General features: G+C 46.5%; 1 protein-coding gene across 4 annotated transcripts in view; it reads right to left on the reverse strand.

Moving 5' to 3' along the window:
- Window positions 1–17,821, reverse strand: part of KCNIP1 (potassium voltage-gated channel interacting protein 1) — a 508,397-nt gene that overhangs the window by 195,391 nt on the left and 295,185 nt on the right. The window lies entirely within an intron of this gene.

Raw genomic sequence — 17,821 nt, forward strand, 5'->3', positions numbered from 1 at the left:
AAGAAACAGGAAGGCTTTAGCATGAAAGTGATTCCTGCTGTTTTGAAGACTGGTCAGGTAGTCGAGACTTGATTAAACAACAGCTCTTAGGTATTTTCCCATTTCCCTTTTGTTACCTAGCTAATGTTTAAACATTGTTAGTAAAAAAAAAAAAAAAAGGAAAGAAATAGAAATAGGGATTTTCCTGAATTTCATTTTAAAATAATTTACTTTTCTGTTGTGGAACGATCATGCTGACTTTTCCTTTGTACCACAAGAGAATAAGAATAGGGGAAAAAGAGTTTCAAAGGTTTTTTTAAGAACACAAAATATTATGTCAAAACTGTGCATGGAGGTACAGAATTACAAAGCTCTCCATCAAGAGGTTTTCACACCAAAGAAAGCATTAAGCAGAAGGTAAATGATCTGTAGGTATATTAAGAGGTATGTCAAATTGTAATTAAATTAGTGAAAATTATTTTCCTTCATCTCCTGCATGCAGAAAGAAGTCATGATATTGCAGAACCTGTATTTAGCTGGAAGTAATGTTTCCTGTACTCTACAGATAGAGTTTTCACACGAGAGGCTTTTTGGACCACCTCGCATGAAAATAACAGCCGTCATTTAGCATCGCTTTTTGACATGAAGAAAATGGTTTGCCAGTGTGGTCTCAGCATCTTGGCTGTGCCTGTATCACCGTTCATCATGAGATATGGCGGAAAGAACATGTGTTACGCCTTGGGGTCATTTTGATCGCAAATGCATTTTCTTCCAATTTGTTTCAGACTATTTTCTATTATCCGCCAAGTTTTGGAATACCATTGGGTTCAATTATTACCCAAAGAAGAAATGGAGCTAGAGTTAGCAAGAGGGCATATTGGGGACTGTGTAATAATGTAGAAAACATTTTTTTTAAACTCTCTAAACCAAAGGGCATTTTTCTGTAAGTATGAATATCAGAAATCATGAGCTCTTCAGCAATGGTGGGGAATGGTAAGACAAAGAGCAGCCTCAGGTTGTGGGACACATGCTAGGAACATTTTAGAAATTTCGAGGAGAGAAGCAAGTAATGCCCATGCCTGGATGAAAAATCATTCATTGACAACCCAATTTGGAGCGAGGAGTTGGAGGAAGCTCTCCTGTGTCTCCAGGAGGAGGCCAGGCCAGTTGGGCTGTCTGGTTGTGAAAGCTCTTCTTGCAGGCGGGACATGTCAAGAGGAGGAAATAAAATGCAGAGATCCAGCAGCAAGGACATGGTCCCGGAGAAGGGTGTTGCAGAGAGGAGGTCTGACCCAGGCTCTCCCATGCCTTGCCAAGTGCTCTAGTCACTCGGCTAATGGGCTTTGGGAGGGGGAGATGTTACTGCCACAGCATGCTAATAAAGCACCTGCCTCTTTGCTACACTTATAAGGGCTGGAAAACAAAACATTTTTTACATGACAAATGAACAATTCCAGCATTTTCAGTATGCTAATTGACAAAAACCATTCCTCTGCTCTGCCCGTCCTCGGCCTCCCCTACTTTCAAGCACTTCTCCTGCTTGTTCTCTGCACACATTGCCTTTGCTGCGGTCCAAAGCTCCTGTGAAGCGCAATTCTTTAAATGCACTGTAGTTAACCCACCTGGCAACAACCAAGAATTTAGTCCCTAGACTAATTTTGCCCTCTACCAAGTAGTCAGTAAAAACTTCAGTCCCTGGGAGGTACCATAATCCCCCCAAAAATATGTCCTGATCTTGGTGGCTCATTGCTCACTCATCTCACTGGCTGCATAGCTGATGAATTGCCAAGCAAAACCCAGCCCATTTTGCATGGCCAGAGGATGCTGGAATATCATCTCACAATGACACCGGACAAAGAAAAAGCCATTAGCATTAAATTAACCGCTCTCAGATAATTTCCCAGATGAATCACCATAAAAGGCTCTGAAATGGTCTCTTGCTCTTTTTCTTTGCATAACATTTCATTGTACTCAAGACTTGAGGATCTGTAATTCATCAGGCTTTCATCTGCACCAGGGCATTGTTTTCGGCAGAGCCCCTGATTATGGGAGAAGTGGCAAGGCCGAGTTTGCCAGGCTGGAGGATTGACCTGTAAGCAGCAGAACACAGGTCATGGCTCCCGTGCGAGAGGAGGTGGCTCTAACAAAGAATAGAGCACAGCTGGGTGCTAGTGATACCCCTCATCATCTCATCTGGGCAGCATCCAACGCTTTTTCCTTTATGGATGATTGTTCATCGGGAAAGGGTATGACATGGCGTGACCAGTCCCAGGCACTGGGCAGTTGCGTAGCTGTTCGCAAAGCTCAGACAGGCCACCTCTGTCTCTCTCTTGAAAACCTAAGCCATCACAGTAACTGCAGCGATGGTATCATGGAATTTTTTCTAAGTCAGACTTTTGGCGGCTGTCCTCTTTTCCCCTGCCCTCAACGCCCTGCACCACCGCCCTCCCCACTCTGCTCCAGCACTGACCTGCCCCACAGCCCCCGGGCACCCTCCCAGCGCTCTCCAGGCAGGTCCCGCCAAAGGCTCCCTGACCGGGGAGGTACCAGGGAGCAGGGTGTCCGCTGGGCTGATCTCACAGCCAGGCTGGGCCCAGGCCACGTCCTCCTGCACACAGCAGCCTCCGAGACAGAGAAGGAACCCTGCGCCGGAGCAGCCCTACGTCCTTTTGTGACTGGCAGAAAGGAATTAAGAAAACAAGCTCTTACCATCCACAGACAGCCGTGAAAATAATTAAAGAGAGTAACTGCCATGACAGGGAGCTCCGCATCACGCAAGAGGAATGGGGCTAATTATAATCTCCAAGGCAATGTTGAGCACTGGTTGCTAAACACACCGTGTGAAATTCCAGCTGCCTCCTTCACAAACAGAGATAAACACACAAAATCATTTGCTCCAAGCACACGTGTGTGGTTGTTTTCCTATTCAGAGTAACAAGATCGCTACAAAGCTTATGGTTTTTGATTTGCTGAAAAATTTGGCCAAATCAATAGTTTGTGACAAAAGAAAGTAACAAAACCTGTAATAAACACAAGCGACAGAGAGTTGTTGAAGAAAAAGAAAAAGATTTGTGCAGTTCATTAGCTCTGATGTTCTTGCATCTAATGTGATTTTGGGTGGAGAAAAGTGACACAGTGACAGCTATTAAAAAGGTTATCATATATTTTTTTCAGAGTCCAAACTGTGCTGCCTGGCCTCCATGCAGAAGTTCCAGGCAGACCCACGGCGCCAGGTGGGCTCGGCTTCAGCTCCAGCCAGCCCAACACCAGGAACCCGGCAGCAGGAATTCAGGTCTCTGACCACGGCTCACAGCCCCTACCCCTGCGGCCACCGAACGCTGGGCGGTTTGCTGCACGCTGCGGAGTTTTGCCACTTTATCCCCGTGTATTGCCACTTTATCCCCGTGTATTGCCACTTTATCCCTGTGTATTGCCAGTGCCGTCTGGCAGCAGCTCCTGCACTCTGGTTTCTGTGCAGTTATAAATGGATCAGAGACCTGTCAGGCTGCCAAGTGAACCATCATTATCATTCAAGATATCATTTAGCACATACTCCACATGGCAGTCAATTGCTTGCGTTATAATCACCTCGTAAAACTGTGACTCCATAGATAAAATATCCCTGCGAGACAGTCTTTACCTGTTACATTAAACTTACAGATATTTAAAATGTCAGATAATCTTTCATCTGAATTGCACTGCTGTCTAATACAGTCAATCAGCCAGCTCCGGCAAGCAGGTTTTGGTTCTCGGGAAAGAGGCGGGAAGAAGCAGCTTTTCTGCATTTGCTCACAAATGTCCCATTTGTCTTCAGATGCAAGAAACTAATTTTGCTGTGTGTAACCCTGAGTCCTTTGGATATTACGCTGTTAAATTTGAAAGATCATCCTGCAGTTTGTCACGGTGCAAAGTCATCTCTTTTATGTTACCTTCACTTTTAGTATTGTTTCGTTACCTTAATTTCAAAGTAAAATTATGCTAAAAAGATATAACCATTGTCCGCACATTTTTTTTAAAAGTGTGTTTCACTGTTAGCATTTAGCCTACCAGAACTAGTGTGGTTAGTAAGCTGAGGAGTCTGGTTTATTATCTACACAAGCTTCCAGAGAGGACAAAGCAAATTCTTTTCCCTTTTTCTCAAAGGCAAGACGATGGAGCGCTCAAGGCGATGAGAAGCGTGGCTCAGCCCTCCTCCAGAGCCCCCTCTTCCCGCAGCCAGGACTGCTGCTCCCTCCAGCCTCTTCTGGTTTACACACAACCGCGTTTGCACAAACACCCAGGTTCCCCCCTGCTCGCAGGCAGTGCCGCCAGCAGAGCCATGGCTGGTACAGGCAATACACCACAAGCCATGCTCCCAGCACATGCCAGCATTCACACAAACATCCCCACTGTCCTTTGGGACACTGTGGCCCCAGCAGGGTCACCCCATGCCTGTGCGACGCTGTGCCCGAGCCTCCCTCTGCTTGCTGGGCAGGGTCACTGGTTCCAGCTCCGCTGTTCTCACCAAGCCTACACAGAAGCTGCAAACCTTCCCTTCCTCCTTTCAGGGCTCTTACCCAACTCCACTCATTCCCCAGGTTAGCAGCCAGGACCAAAGGAACAGCCCTATATCTAAGCCTGGTGAAAGCCAGTGTGACAACGCAGAACTAGCCCCTGCACTCGCTGGCACAAGATGCCAGTGCCTCTTCCTTTGCCGTGTTCAAGCAGAGGAGATACTCCAAGCAGCAAGATAAACAATACTGGTATTTATAAGAGTTCAACTCTAATCCTTGAGCACACACCTTTGACAGCCAGGTCGCATGCAGCATATTTCAAACCTTCATGCTGTGCTCCAAAAGCGGCAGCACTGTCCCCTAGCACAGCCAAGGCCACCTATTCCCCGGACGCTGTCAGGAGACAGCAACTGAGGCAGGTGTACGACTGCCGAGACCAGGCGGAGTTGGCAGTTGGGTGCTCAGAGCGCAGCAAGGTCCGAGCGTGCCCGCAGCACGGCCGGGGCCTCTCTGGGAGCCGGGACAGGCTCCTGGGTGCAGCAAAGCTTCTGCTGTCACAGCCTGCTCCCCCGATGCTCGGCAGGAGTTTCATTTATATTCCCCAGAAACGATAGCAGGAGTCATCTCCACCTCTTCTGTGTAACTCGGTTTACTGATAATTGCGTTTATTGCTAGCATGCTGTTGTTTACATGTCTCTGTTATTAGATTGCTTTGTGGGGAGCTGGTTTAATTCAACATTCGACACCTGGGTTTATATTACTCTGTGTGAGCATCAAAAGGCGAACCCAAGAGACACGTTGTACACTCTCGTCCAGGTTCTTTCCCCAATTCCCAGAAATGCTTAATCAAGTTAACATCTCACCGAGGCATCTCCAGATCTGTTCGTAGGGATTTCTGTGTTTCTTTTACCATGCAAAACGTTTCACATTGGCCACAACATTGTTATGGAAATAGAGCGTCGTAGATTTGGACAAGAAAAAGAATTCCCATGACAAGTCTCAGTTTAAGGCATACAGGACGCAATTCAGAGGACGCTGGGAAATCACATGCAACTGCACAGTAAAGCAGAACCTGTGCTTAGAACGAGCACTGGAATCAGGCAGGGGGAGCTTCCATCACCAAACTTCCCCTAAAGCTAACAAAACCCAGGGGCGTTTAAAGGCCTACATTAATTACTGCATGTGCGCATTCAGCACTAGCGCTCATGAATGAAGCTGCTCTTTGCAGGAGCAACGGCAATTTACAAAGGAACCTGTTGTTATAAATGTCTACAGCTCATTTTGCAGGTAGCAGAGGCTCAGCAAAGCCCAGTCTGAGCATCTGCACATCACCAGGCCATGCCCAAGGTCCCATCATGCACTCTCAAGCGGAATGAGACAGGTCAGTGGCATTATTTCCAATAGAAATAACGTGGGGTTTGTTGCTCTTAAAAAAAAAACCAAACATAGAATTAAGAATTTCACATGCTATAGTCACAGCAGACCAATGTAGGAGAACACAGTTTCCTTTCTGGAGGACAACTACGAAGTACTTGCAAGCAGGGTCAAAGCCACCTGCCTTCAGTCTGGGGGGACCAATCTCAAGCAACATACTTCTAGCTCCCCTTCCTTTACCTCTCCACATACACCTTTCAGCCAGCAAGACGATGAATAGCGTAGACATTCACACGCTGTACCACCTCAGGGTATCGTCTTCTATTTGTTACAAGAAATAACTATTTTTCTATATGCCGAAGCACAAAAATGCAGCAGCGACAGTTCTCCTCCTCCTCTTTCTTCCCAGCGTGAGTCAAGCACTATTAAAGACCTGCACACTTCAAGTGCTATTATTTGACTTTATATTCCCCATTGGCAAGCTACTTGTGAAGCTCCAATGCTGATCAAGAGAAGTCACCAGACACAGGGATCTAGCTCCACATCTTTTTAGGCTGGTGTTTAAGCGTGACCCAGCCTTTACAGCATTTCTGCTCTTGGATGCGAATTAGCAGTTCTGACCTCTACACCTGCTTCCCACAGGCAATGCTGACCCCCCGGTTTCCCAGCCATCCCCATTAGCTGCATGGTGGTCTTGGCCAGACTCAGCCCAGCAATGCAACCAGCCATCAAACCTCTTAGCTATTTGTTTGCATCTTTTTAGTTCCGATGTGTTCTGCCCTACGCACAGGTCTACATAAAGCTTACTGCCCCATCCCTCCCTCTACTTTGAGCAGATGGCTCCTGTGAAGCACAGCGGAGCCAGCTACAAAAACCATCATTACAAGCGTCGTGGGATAAGCACGGCAATCTCACCGAGAGTCCGAGTCCATCCTTATTTGCACCTCAGTGACGTGCTGCAGCGCTTTGCCTTCCCAAGCCCTAACGAGGCAACACATGCCCAACTAACCTTTAGCTTCTTAGAAAGGGGTCCAGCCTCTGAACACCCTACTTAGAGCTCCCCGTTACATAAAGGACGTGATATGCCCCGTTATACTCTCTTCTTGTATAAATCCTCCATTACCACAAGGAGAGACCAACAGAGGGAAGCAACTCCCTTGCGGCTGGAGTTCCTCTGTCACATTCACCCCGTGGATCCTGGAGAGCAGATCACACAGAGCGACCATAGCCCTTCCGCTACGGCATAAGATAGGCATGCGATGGTTCTGAAGGTTGGAAAGTGCACTGCCAAAGTGAATGCTTGTAATTACAAGTTTTTCAAGCAAAATAAAAAAAACCAAACCCTGAGAGCTGGATTTTTAGAGCGAGATTTCTCTTCCCGTGTTTTCATTTCCTCAGAATATTCTGGCACAGCTGCAGAATACTTTTAACTGTGGTTACACATTTGCTTTAACTTAATACTGATCTATTAACGGTGATACTATTGATCTAGTTACTGTGTTATCAAACAGTAAAAATACATCCTATGGCTGTACCTCAACAGACAGGCCTTGAACACTGTACACAATCAAAGAACTGAATTGCACAAGAGACTTCCAAAAAACTTCTCCCTTCTTCTTTAACCCCAGTTGACAACTAAGCACCACACAGCCGCTCACTCACTTTCCCCTGGCGGGATGGGGGAGAGAATTGTAACAGTAAAAGTGAGAACACTCATGAGATATCATGAGAAAAAGACAGTTTAATAAGTAATGCAAAAGCCACACATGCAATCAAAGCAAAACAAGGAATTCAATCACTGCTTCCCATTGGCAGGCAGGTGTTCAGCCATCTCCAGGAAAGCTGAGCTCCATCACACATAACAGTGACTTGGGAAGACTTGCCATCACTCCGAATGTCCCCCCCTTCCTTCTTCTTCCCCCGCCTTTATATACTGAGCATGAGGCCACAGGCTATGGAATATCCCTGGGGTCAGCTGTCCTGGCTGTGTCCCCACCCAGCTTCTTGTGCCCCCCAGCCTACTCCCTGCCAGGGTGATGTGAGGAGCAGAAAAGGCCTTGACTCTATGCAAACACTGCTCAGCAATAACTTAGACATCCCTATATCATCAATATTGTTTCCAGCACAAATCCAAAACGTAGCCCATACTAGCTACTACGAAGAAAATGAAGTCTACCCCAGCCAAAACCAGCACAGTGCCACAAAAATTCCTCTTAAGTTATGGAGACATTTCCCAAGGCGATTTTAGTCATGACAATGGGACTATATTGCTTGGTAAGTTCATTTCAAAGTGGGTGAATTCTCCAAATGCAGGAATACTACCAGTGACTGCTTCTGCTGCCAACAAAACTAGGGCCTAAGGAAAAGGAAAAAGACTACTATTAATAAGAGGAAGTTTATTTAAAAGTGAGCTCATTACTCACATCTCCACCATAAGAGAGATGTTTAAGTCACAGAAGCACAACAGGTGACGGAGTGGGCTTATTCCTGGGACTGCAGCAGTACCGGCACCTGCGTGTTAACTCCAAACATGGACTCAGTGCTCAAGAGTGGGGAAAAAAGTGATGCTTGGTCATTTGGATCCTGTAAGGAGGCATAACATTAGCTATGATAAGCCTTACAGCAGCCACTACTAGGTACTTCAGTAGATGCTCTATAACAGACTTTATTCATCTTGAGGCTCAGTTCACACTTTGTCTTGCATGTGTTAATAGAAGGGAAAAAAAAAAGTTAATTATTATCTCTCTCTCCTGAGAGGTACGTGAAAGTAGAATCAACACAACGCTACAAGCCCACCAACTCCAGTGTCTCCACTGAGCACACCACCTTGGAGAAGCAAAAGCCAACAGATATGTTCTTGCTTATCCAAATATTTAAGTATTGACACAAAGTCCCTGATAGAGTCTTCATTTAATTGGTAATGTTTTTTCCCAAGGGACACATGGACTGGGGCCATCTATCCAGTCCCCTTCTGTAGCAGCATTTTCTTTGTTCCCCTGCATCATTAAGCAAGAACGGACAGCAGTGATAAACTACTTTTAATTCTTGTCTGTATTGGCTACGGAGAAGTCATTGTCAGCTAAAATAATTGGCAACTGCCACTATTCTTGCTGGTGAGCTCTTTCTCCAGAATGTTTTAATCTTACTGTGGTCCTTGGCATATGCTGCAGAGCTCTTGTCCTGGCTTTTCACTTAGGATATTTCTAATTATTATTATGCTTATTTATGGTGTCCCTGAAGGAAGACATGTGCAGACTTTAATAGCAATGTACCAAGAAAGTTATTGTAAAGCACTATAAAGTAGATTGGATCTTTGCAATAACCCTGATTTTTGGCACGGAGTGGACACAGAATTAACTTCACTGCCAGAGTCCCCAGAGCGCGGAGCGGAGACAGTGACCTCGGGCCACCAGTCCCAGCTGTGAGAGCAGCCTGAAGGCTACCCAGTCCCGCACAGGGGACAACCCAGCCCCACCACTAGTGGGAAGATCAGGATGCAAAAATTTCCCATCTCCCCAGCAATAGCTCAGCCAGAGAGACAAAACCCATCAGGTCTCTGAACCACCCCTTAGGCTCTGTGCTAAAGAGGAGCCGGTTAAAGCCTCCCCAAGAAGTGATTTATGCCTTTTGTGCTCTCTCTCATCCTTGACAGGGAGCTCAGTTTTACACAGTGACAGACTGTCACCTCAGACCAGCAAAATATTAAGCACAAGGGCAGATCAAGTCCTTGAGCATTTCCAAACACCTTCAATGTGAAACACATCCATAAATACCTGAGTTTATCCAGGAAACCTATGTAAAGAGGAGGAGAGTCTGACCTTGCCAGATTATTTCTTGCAGATGCTTCCACTGATGCTCAAACACTTGGGGCTCACCCCTGTTTTGTAATTAATCAGTGAAACATTAAAGCTCACTTTAGGTCTTCAATGTTCAGGGTAAGCCTCTGAATGTAAAAGAGACGATATGATCTGCAATTGCTTTGCAGATGAAGCAGAGGGTGCCATGCCCAAATCTCCATCTCTTTGATGGAGATCTGAGGACACAGAATCATAGAATAGTTTGGGTTGGAAGGGACCTTAAAGATCATGTAGCCCCCCCCCGACCTGGGCAGGGACACCTCCCACAGGCTGCTCAAAGCCTCATCCAACCTGGCCTTGAACACCTCTAGGGATGGGGCAGCCACAGCTTCCCTGGGCAACCTGGGCCAGGGGCTCATCACCCTCAGAGTGAAAAATTTCTTCCTAATACCCAATCTAAATCTCCCCTCTTTCAGTTTAAAACCATTACCCCTCCTCCAATTGCTACATTCCCTCATAAAGAGTCCCTCCTCGGTCCCCCCAAAGGCCCCACGCTGCCTGCACCACTTTGGAGATCACATCCTCCGTCCAAGGGACCCCAGCACAAGCTCAGCTCACCAGCTAAGTGCCGTTCCCCTCACCAGTAAGGTCTGGATCCTTATATTTGAGTGCTGGAGCCCAGTGGCAGCCCCAGGTAATTGGCTTGTCTCGGCAAAGGCATGAGCCGGCACTCCAGTGGGCATGACCTGCGGCTTACCAAAGTCCCCCCAAGGGCTCTCGGCCCCTGTGCCCCATGCTGCCTGCACCGCTTCAGAGATCACAAGAGCAAGTCAAGATGCTCCTTCTCTGAAATGAAATTCGACATAAATAGCTGTCTGGGTCTTTGTCAGCAGCTCCTCGCTTCCTCCTGCCCAGGGGCAAAGCCATAAATAAGTTTCGTGCTCTCAGGAAATGTGACAGTTATTATTCAATAACTGAATTATAGGCTCATTCTTGGAAAGGAATAACAGAAGGCAGGGAAGGGAAGGGAAGGTACCGTTTTACTTCACAGGAACTGAAATACCTCAAAGAAATATTAAATCCATGATAGGAAACACTGGTGAACGCTTTGTACTTTGGCAACTTTCTCTCATTTTGGTATTACTGCTTTCAATTTTTAAAGGTGTTTGTGATGTACACAATACAGAACAGCAAACACATTAAAAATGCATTTCCCTGTCACGTTGTATCTTTATAATGTGCTAGGAGTTGTGGAAGTGGGGAAGGTTGGGATCCGGTGGGAAGGTAGGGAGTGCAGGCGCCTACCGGGGCCATGTCCCACGCTGTCCGCACCCATCCCGGCAGCCGCCAAACTCCGAAGCAAAAACTGTCACTTCAAATATAAAACTTCAATGTGGGGAGCAGGGAGCTCACCCTATTTTTTCTTGTAAAGAAAGAGAGATCTTGTAAAGATCTCATGAGAGCCGAGATCCCTGTGTGGGACAAGCCCTGTGCTCACCATGGGACGAGGTGTCCAGAAACGCCTGTCGGCTGGAGGGATAGTGCTAAAAATTGAGGCTTTGTCCTTGAAAAACCAACCCGGAAGGGAGACACAAACTGGAGAGGAGCTGACTGCCACTGTGGCACACAAATACATGGGTTTCTTTTGACAGATCCAACTTTTGCCTGAATGTATCCAGGCCAAAGGGATCCTGGATTCGGGAACAGCTGGTCAGCCCAGAGTGCAGCGATGGGCGTAGGAGCAGGGAGAGACTGTCCCCTATGCCCATGGACACAGCATCTGCCCCACATCATACCTCGGTCCATGTGTACGCTCACAAAATGACAAACTGATTCACTCGGCCCCTGCACGTTTGGTATGCTTAGGTTCATTCATCATGAAAAATCTGCTCTGTTTCCACCTCCCTCGGAGGAACACCACTACCTCACACGACAAGCCTGCCAGCATCAGCCTCCGGCGTGCTCAGCAAAGCCTCTGCTTCTCCAGGTGCCTGGAGCCAGGTTTCCCGGTCCCACCAATGTCCCCTGAGACACTCAAAGCCCATCTGCGGTGCAGGGGGCCGGGGAGCACAGACACCTGCACCCCACCTCCCACCGACCGCCAGCCACGCGAGGTTCTGCCTTAGCCGTTAACAATCCAATGACAGGTGTTAAGAGCACACAATATTGGAAATATTCCTTTTGCAGAAACAATAAGTAGTGGGTTGTTGATGCAGCAAAGCAAGGGCTTGTCCTGGGAGCCCTTTATGAAGGCACCTCCACCCCGATGGGCAGGCAGCCCCACCAGCTGTGGGTGGAAACGCCGGGCAGGCAGCATGCGCCCATGGAGGGAAACAACATGGAGTTTGAACCCCTGAGGAAGATGTTATCCCATATGCTCCCATTTCACTTACGATTAACAACAGACTTCATGGCTTCTACAGCATCTTTGTAATAAGTCAAGCTGTGTGGAAAGAAATGGGCCATGCTAAAGCTCTTATTACCCATAGAAAGATATCATTCAGCATCAATGAAATGGATAGCAAATTTCCTTATGCACAGAAATGATCATTGCTTCAGATCAGGGAATAGCACCAGATCTAAAACGACACAATATTATTAGTTGTGAAGCGATCATTATGGGGAGAAGGTCTAATAAGGCTCTGCAGACAGTAATGAGGAGGTACACAGCTCTTGAGCTAAACAGACTCATTTAGCCAAAACAGCCTGACAGAGAAAGTAGGGAACGAAAGGTGTTGTTAAGTTATGAGGAGTACTGCCCTATTACTGCAGGCTAATTAGCAATTTGGAATGGCAGTGAATCAAACGCTATCGAACACCACTTTTTTTCTTCCATCAAAGACTGTCCTTTTTCAAAATCAGAGGCTTTCCAATAATTGGCTGGTATGTTTCTCTCTTTCCAGTTTTTCCCCTCCCCATTAATTTTGTGGGTTTCATTTAAGTCTTCCCTTTTTGGAGGGTTTTGGGTTTTTTTGAACTTTGTAATTGCTTTTGGAAAGAGCAGAGCCTAAGGCATGATTTGCAGCCCTCTCTATTTCAAGGAAAAAAAAACAAAACAGAATCAGAACAATAACTATTTAAAAAGGTGGCAGGAAAAAAGCATCGCAGTTTTCCTCCTATTCTGTCAGCGGTTTTAGCCCAGTTTATAAGGATGTAGTGCACAGAAGGACAGGGGACCTGAGTAAGCCAGGAATATCGCGTTCCGTCACCACTCATGGTGTATATCACGACATACCCAAACGTGCACTTGCACAAGGGACTGCCACAGAGGTGCACAGGCTGCATCTCAGCCCCAGCCCTGGTGATGTTTTGAGCTTTCTCGTTTGTTCTCCTTGACCTTTTAAAATTTCTCTTTTAGAATAAAATGATAACTTCTGCAGAGCTAGATACGCTGATTTTACGGCAACATGTAAATGAAAGCACAAGTATTGTGCATGCCACTGCTGCCGCTCACCCTGCAGCGCCTGGCAGCACCAGGAGCCCTGGAGTCCTCCCTGCTCTGGAGATGGCGGCACTCGCGCCACCGCCGCCACCACCACCACCCCTCCCGGACAAAGGAAACCCCACATCCCTCCAGAGCCCCGTCACATGCCTTGCACCCTGCAAAACCAGGGCATTTTAAAGGTCCTTATGTCTGATTTTCTAAAGGCATTAGGTGTATAGGAACTAAGTTCCAATTCCCCAAGCCTGTCAGGGAGACTCAACCTCCTAAAACCTTACAGCCCTTCTGAAAAGAGACTTGATGGCATGTTTGTGAAGGGATTTAACTACCTAAAGCCACAGCTGGGTAACCCCACACATCCCGACAGAGGTATGTACCTAGGCCTGGGGGCGGGGCTCTCCCCTTACCAAGTGCATTTTCAGGCTTGACTAAATCCCCTCATTTTCATAGCGAAATGCAAGACGCGGGATCCTTTTAACTTAGAAACCTCACCAATTGGTCTGTGCCTTTCAAATGGGAAAGTAACTAAACAAATAGTAGTGCCTGAGTCATGTGGAAGCATTTTGAAGCGCCAGGAACCTTTTTGAGCATTACTGGGTGCTTTTTGCCTGAGCTGCACCTTCTCCATCACTGCTGCCAGCTCAGCTGACTTTGCAAAAGACTGACTTCTGTAAAGCTGGGAGTGGTAGAGATTAACCCCCACTTCAGCACTCCCTGCCCTGCTGTACGAGGGACCCAGCTCCTCCGAGACAGCATCCCTCGAGAGCGGCTCTCATTCCCCTGGGATGCCGAAAGCCATCCCTGCAGAGCCAGAGCGGGAGCCCGGCTCCCACATGCCACCTCTGCTCCCATTCACAGCAACTTGTGCAGCATCTGGGTTTGTGTTTCCATTCCCGTAAATAACGCTGAAGTGCTTTTAGTGGGAACAGAGAGATTTATCGATGGTAACAGTAAAATTATTTTATCTGCATGAGCCAGAGACAGCATATGTAGTCTATCAGGTGCATTTAGCCTGCTACAGCGACTAGAACATTTTCGTTAGAAATAGCAACAAGAGCGTTACGAAGTTGGAAACAACATCTTGAATGATCTGCCACGATAAGAAAAATGCTTTCCTCTTCATGTTTGCCTTCTTAAACTCTACTAATTTAGTAGAAACAGAGTTTCCCAGGCAGTCATGAAGTCACTAATTGTGCTTCGATGCTAGCCGGGTTCCCAGGGCAGGGAGAGGAAACGCTGCTCCTCCCGGAGCAGTCCGTAGCTGCAGACCTACCATGTTTCTCCTTTGGAGAGGCGGCGAGCACGCTCTGTGTCACAGTTACAGTTCCAAGATAAATTCCAATAATAAAAAAGTCACAACATCAGAAGAGAATTGCCTTCTCGGTCGCAAGGGAGATAAACTGGACGGGAGCAGCAGAGGTGTAAATCAATTCGATGGGTTTGACAGGGAGATTACAGACAGCAAATCCTGAGCTGCAGCACAGAGGCAAACAGAGTACAGTGGCCAGGATAAAATAAGCAAAACATCTTGGGAATTGAAATTCAATTTTTTTTTTTTTTTTTTTTTTTTTTTTTTTTACAAGCTGAAATAAATTAACTTCATTTTCCTGAGGGACTGCGGATTGCTTTCGTGCAGCTTCCCCCGCTCCTTCCTCCAGAAAAGCCATCCTTTCCCAAGCCTGCTTTCTCTTGAAATGGTGCTGCTAATCCAGTGCAACAGACTTGCTGCTGTAGTGAGCACATTCTCCAAAGGTATTGCTTTGAGCAAAAGAAAATATCAGTAACCTGGCTCATTGGAAAAGTTTAAATATCTGATTAGTCTCGCTTTGAGCCTGATCCTGCTGATTTGCCACCCGCCTGAGAGTGCAACTTCCTGGCCACGCTTGCTCAGCGCGCAGGAGCCCAGTGGGAGGCAGTGTCAAAACCTCCAGGACCCCATAGCTCCTGCCCTCCCACGGGTCCCAGCGGGTCCCAGCCCTGCCACAGGCCCTTCTCCAGAACAAGTGACAGATGCTGGCCAGAAAGCAACCTATAGCTGAGGAATACATCAGCCTTCCCGCAGCTAAACATGGGGGGTCCTGAGTTCAATGGGCTGATACACAGCAATAAGAGAATTCCAGCTAATGCCAACACAGTATTAAATGCTTTGGGCTATTTTGGCAAAAGTGTCAAAATGTCTGTAGGTCAAAATGACTGTAAAATCTGTCATTTTTATTTTTCTTAATAAAAATGAACTTCTGGGAAATTATTTTATTTTCTGGGAACTGCATCTTCTCTTAAGAAAATTGTTTGAATAGGAATTTCTCAGCCAGCTGTCCCAAAGTGCCATTATTCAATAACACCTTGGTGAGGGCTCTTTGCACAGCTGCAAGGGGCACCATCTTTAAAACGAAATGTAAGTCACGTCTTCCATTTCCTAAGTTCATTTGTTATATTTTAACTCACTTCTAACAACCCCCTTGCAGACACAGACCACTGTGTTTCCATTAGAAGCAGTTTGCTGCCTCTTCCATCAGCTGGGAGCTAATCAAGCAGAATGATGACTATTCCAAAGCCAAATGGAGGAAAAGTAAGGGCGAGCATGAAGTAGACAAGCACAGAGTGTGTAACCTTCCATGGCAAATATCAATTTACTTATCAAGCCGCCCAGCTGTTTGGAAATACGCTACTTCATCTGTGGTAAAGTTTTCTTTCAGGCCTGGGAAGAAGCTGAGAAACCTGCAACAGGGCCAGGAGGGCTCCAGCATCTCTCAGCAGCAGCACTGTTAAATACTCCAGTTCTCTTAACTAAAACCTTTAAGGTAAGCGTGGGCTGTAAAAGGAGCAATTACCTTAACTATATTTGTAAGAGAAAGGAATTTATTGTAATGAGAAGCGCTGGAGTAGAAATCATAAAAAGAGCAGGCGGTTTTAGCAGAACATACCTACACGTAGAGGGACATAAGCAATAAGACAGATGTGTCTGGGAGATTTTGGGGGTTTCAGCAAGTTTAAGATATTCAGGACAAATGCCATGATGAAAACACAACCTGGGACTGAAGACACGTCCCTGCTTGGCCAGGCATTCAGACATGTGTTTTGGACCTGCAACATCAGTGAGATCAAAATATGTTCAAAAGCACTGCTGAAATGGGGCTTCATAGAACCTATGGTGGCAACCACAGCCTCAAATTTCCTTTCTCAATACATTTAGTAGGCAACACGTGATTTCTGCTGCCTCCTGAAGATGGGGCTGAATAGAAAGACAATGATAATCCCGTACTGCAACAACACACAAGTCTTTCTACCCTCCCCATGCAATCCAGGAAGCACGTGGTAAGCCTTCCTCTAGGACTAGAAAGGGATTTCATGTTTCAGCTGCTGGGGTTGTCCTTAACTGGATCAGTACCAGGTTCAGGCAGGAGGCCATGGTAACCGAGGGCTGAGAGCTTGTGCTGTGGTGCACGACCACAGCCTCGCGCTACACACGGCTGAGAGCCAGGCCTGGTGGGGACAGCCCAGCGATGCCCTAACACACAGCCCTGCCGCAAGCAATGCTCCCCCCCGGTTCTCCTCCAAAATAAGCCAATTGAGTGGGTTTCTGAAAATACCTGTTTCTGAAGGAGGTTTCCGGGATGAGCTTAACCAAGATATCTAACATTTTAGCACTTTGCTAGTGTTTGTGAGTCATCCAGGCTCTTTTTACTCAAAAGAGAGGAAAAGCAAGTGATTCATCTCCTACTAAAATAGGTGCTCAAGGGAGGTGGGATGGAGACTTGCATGGAGCTGCCTCTCTCTCTTCCAGGGAGCACTAAGAGCGCCTGCCTCACTAGCCCAGTCACAACTTCTACATTGCTAATTTATGCAAGATTAATTATGCAGAATGAATTAATACAGCTAACCCTAGCCTTCACAAATTATTATTGAACAGCACGGGCAACCAGGAATAAAATGAACTAACAAAGAACAAGGCAATTAAAAATCCGCCTGTGTTTTAGAGGGAAACTGGAAAAAGTTTAGCTCAGGTGTCCCTCTGCACCTGCGAGTGATGGGTAAAGCCAGAAGGCAGAGAGGCAAAAGTCTTGGGTTTGACAGCACCTACTTTTGAAGCACTTGCTATTTTGACTGCTTTTGAGCTAAATTCGTTGGAAAAGATCAAACCTCAAGCTTCAATAGAGAAATATGAAAAAGAAGCTATTTGATGAGGAGGGACAGGCTCAGAACCTAGGTTAATTTAGTTGTGGCCCAGAGGTGCAAGTTCTGAACATATGTCTGAACTCCATTAATACTGCAAAATACTTTCTTGCTTCTTGTTTTACTCCTGTGAACTGGATTAACTCCTGGATCCGCATTACTAGGTCTGCTCCTGAACTACCTTTAAGATACTGCTCACGGGCTTGATGGCCGGCCCGGGTCCTTAGCCAAAATCTAGGCAACAACGGGGCAAAATCCTGGGGCAAATCAGGCACATGCAGATTGATACCCATCTTCCATGGTGCAGCTGCTTGCTCTGCCCACAGGCCTGTTCCGCGTTTTATAAATCTAAGCATTTTACAGAATTGTAAGAGGTCTCAAATTCATCCCAACACAAAATTAATTTGAATGCTAAAACCTCACTGCTCTCATTTCATAGTCATTCCTGTGTTTCTAAATGTTGCGCCCTGACCCTTTCCCTCAGAGCAGTATATATTGCCAAATTAAAACCACAGGCAGTTGTTGCTAATGATACTAATTATTGTTGCTAATTGTAAAAGTAA

Source organism: Larus michahellis, chromosome 11 (genome assembly GCF_964199755.1).
Source record: "Larus michahellis chromosome 11, bLarMic1.1, whole genome shotgun sequence".
Classification (NCBI taxonomy): Eukaryota; Metazoa; Chordata; class Aves; order Charadriiformes; family Laridae; genus Larus; species Larus michahellis.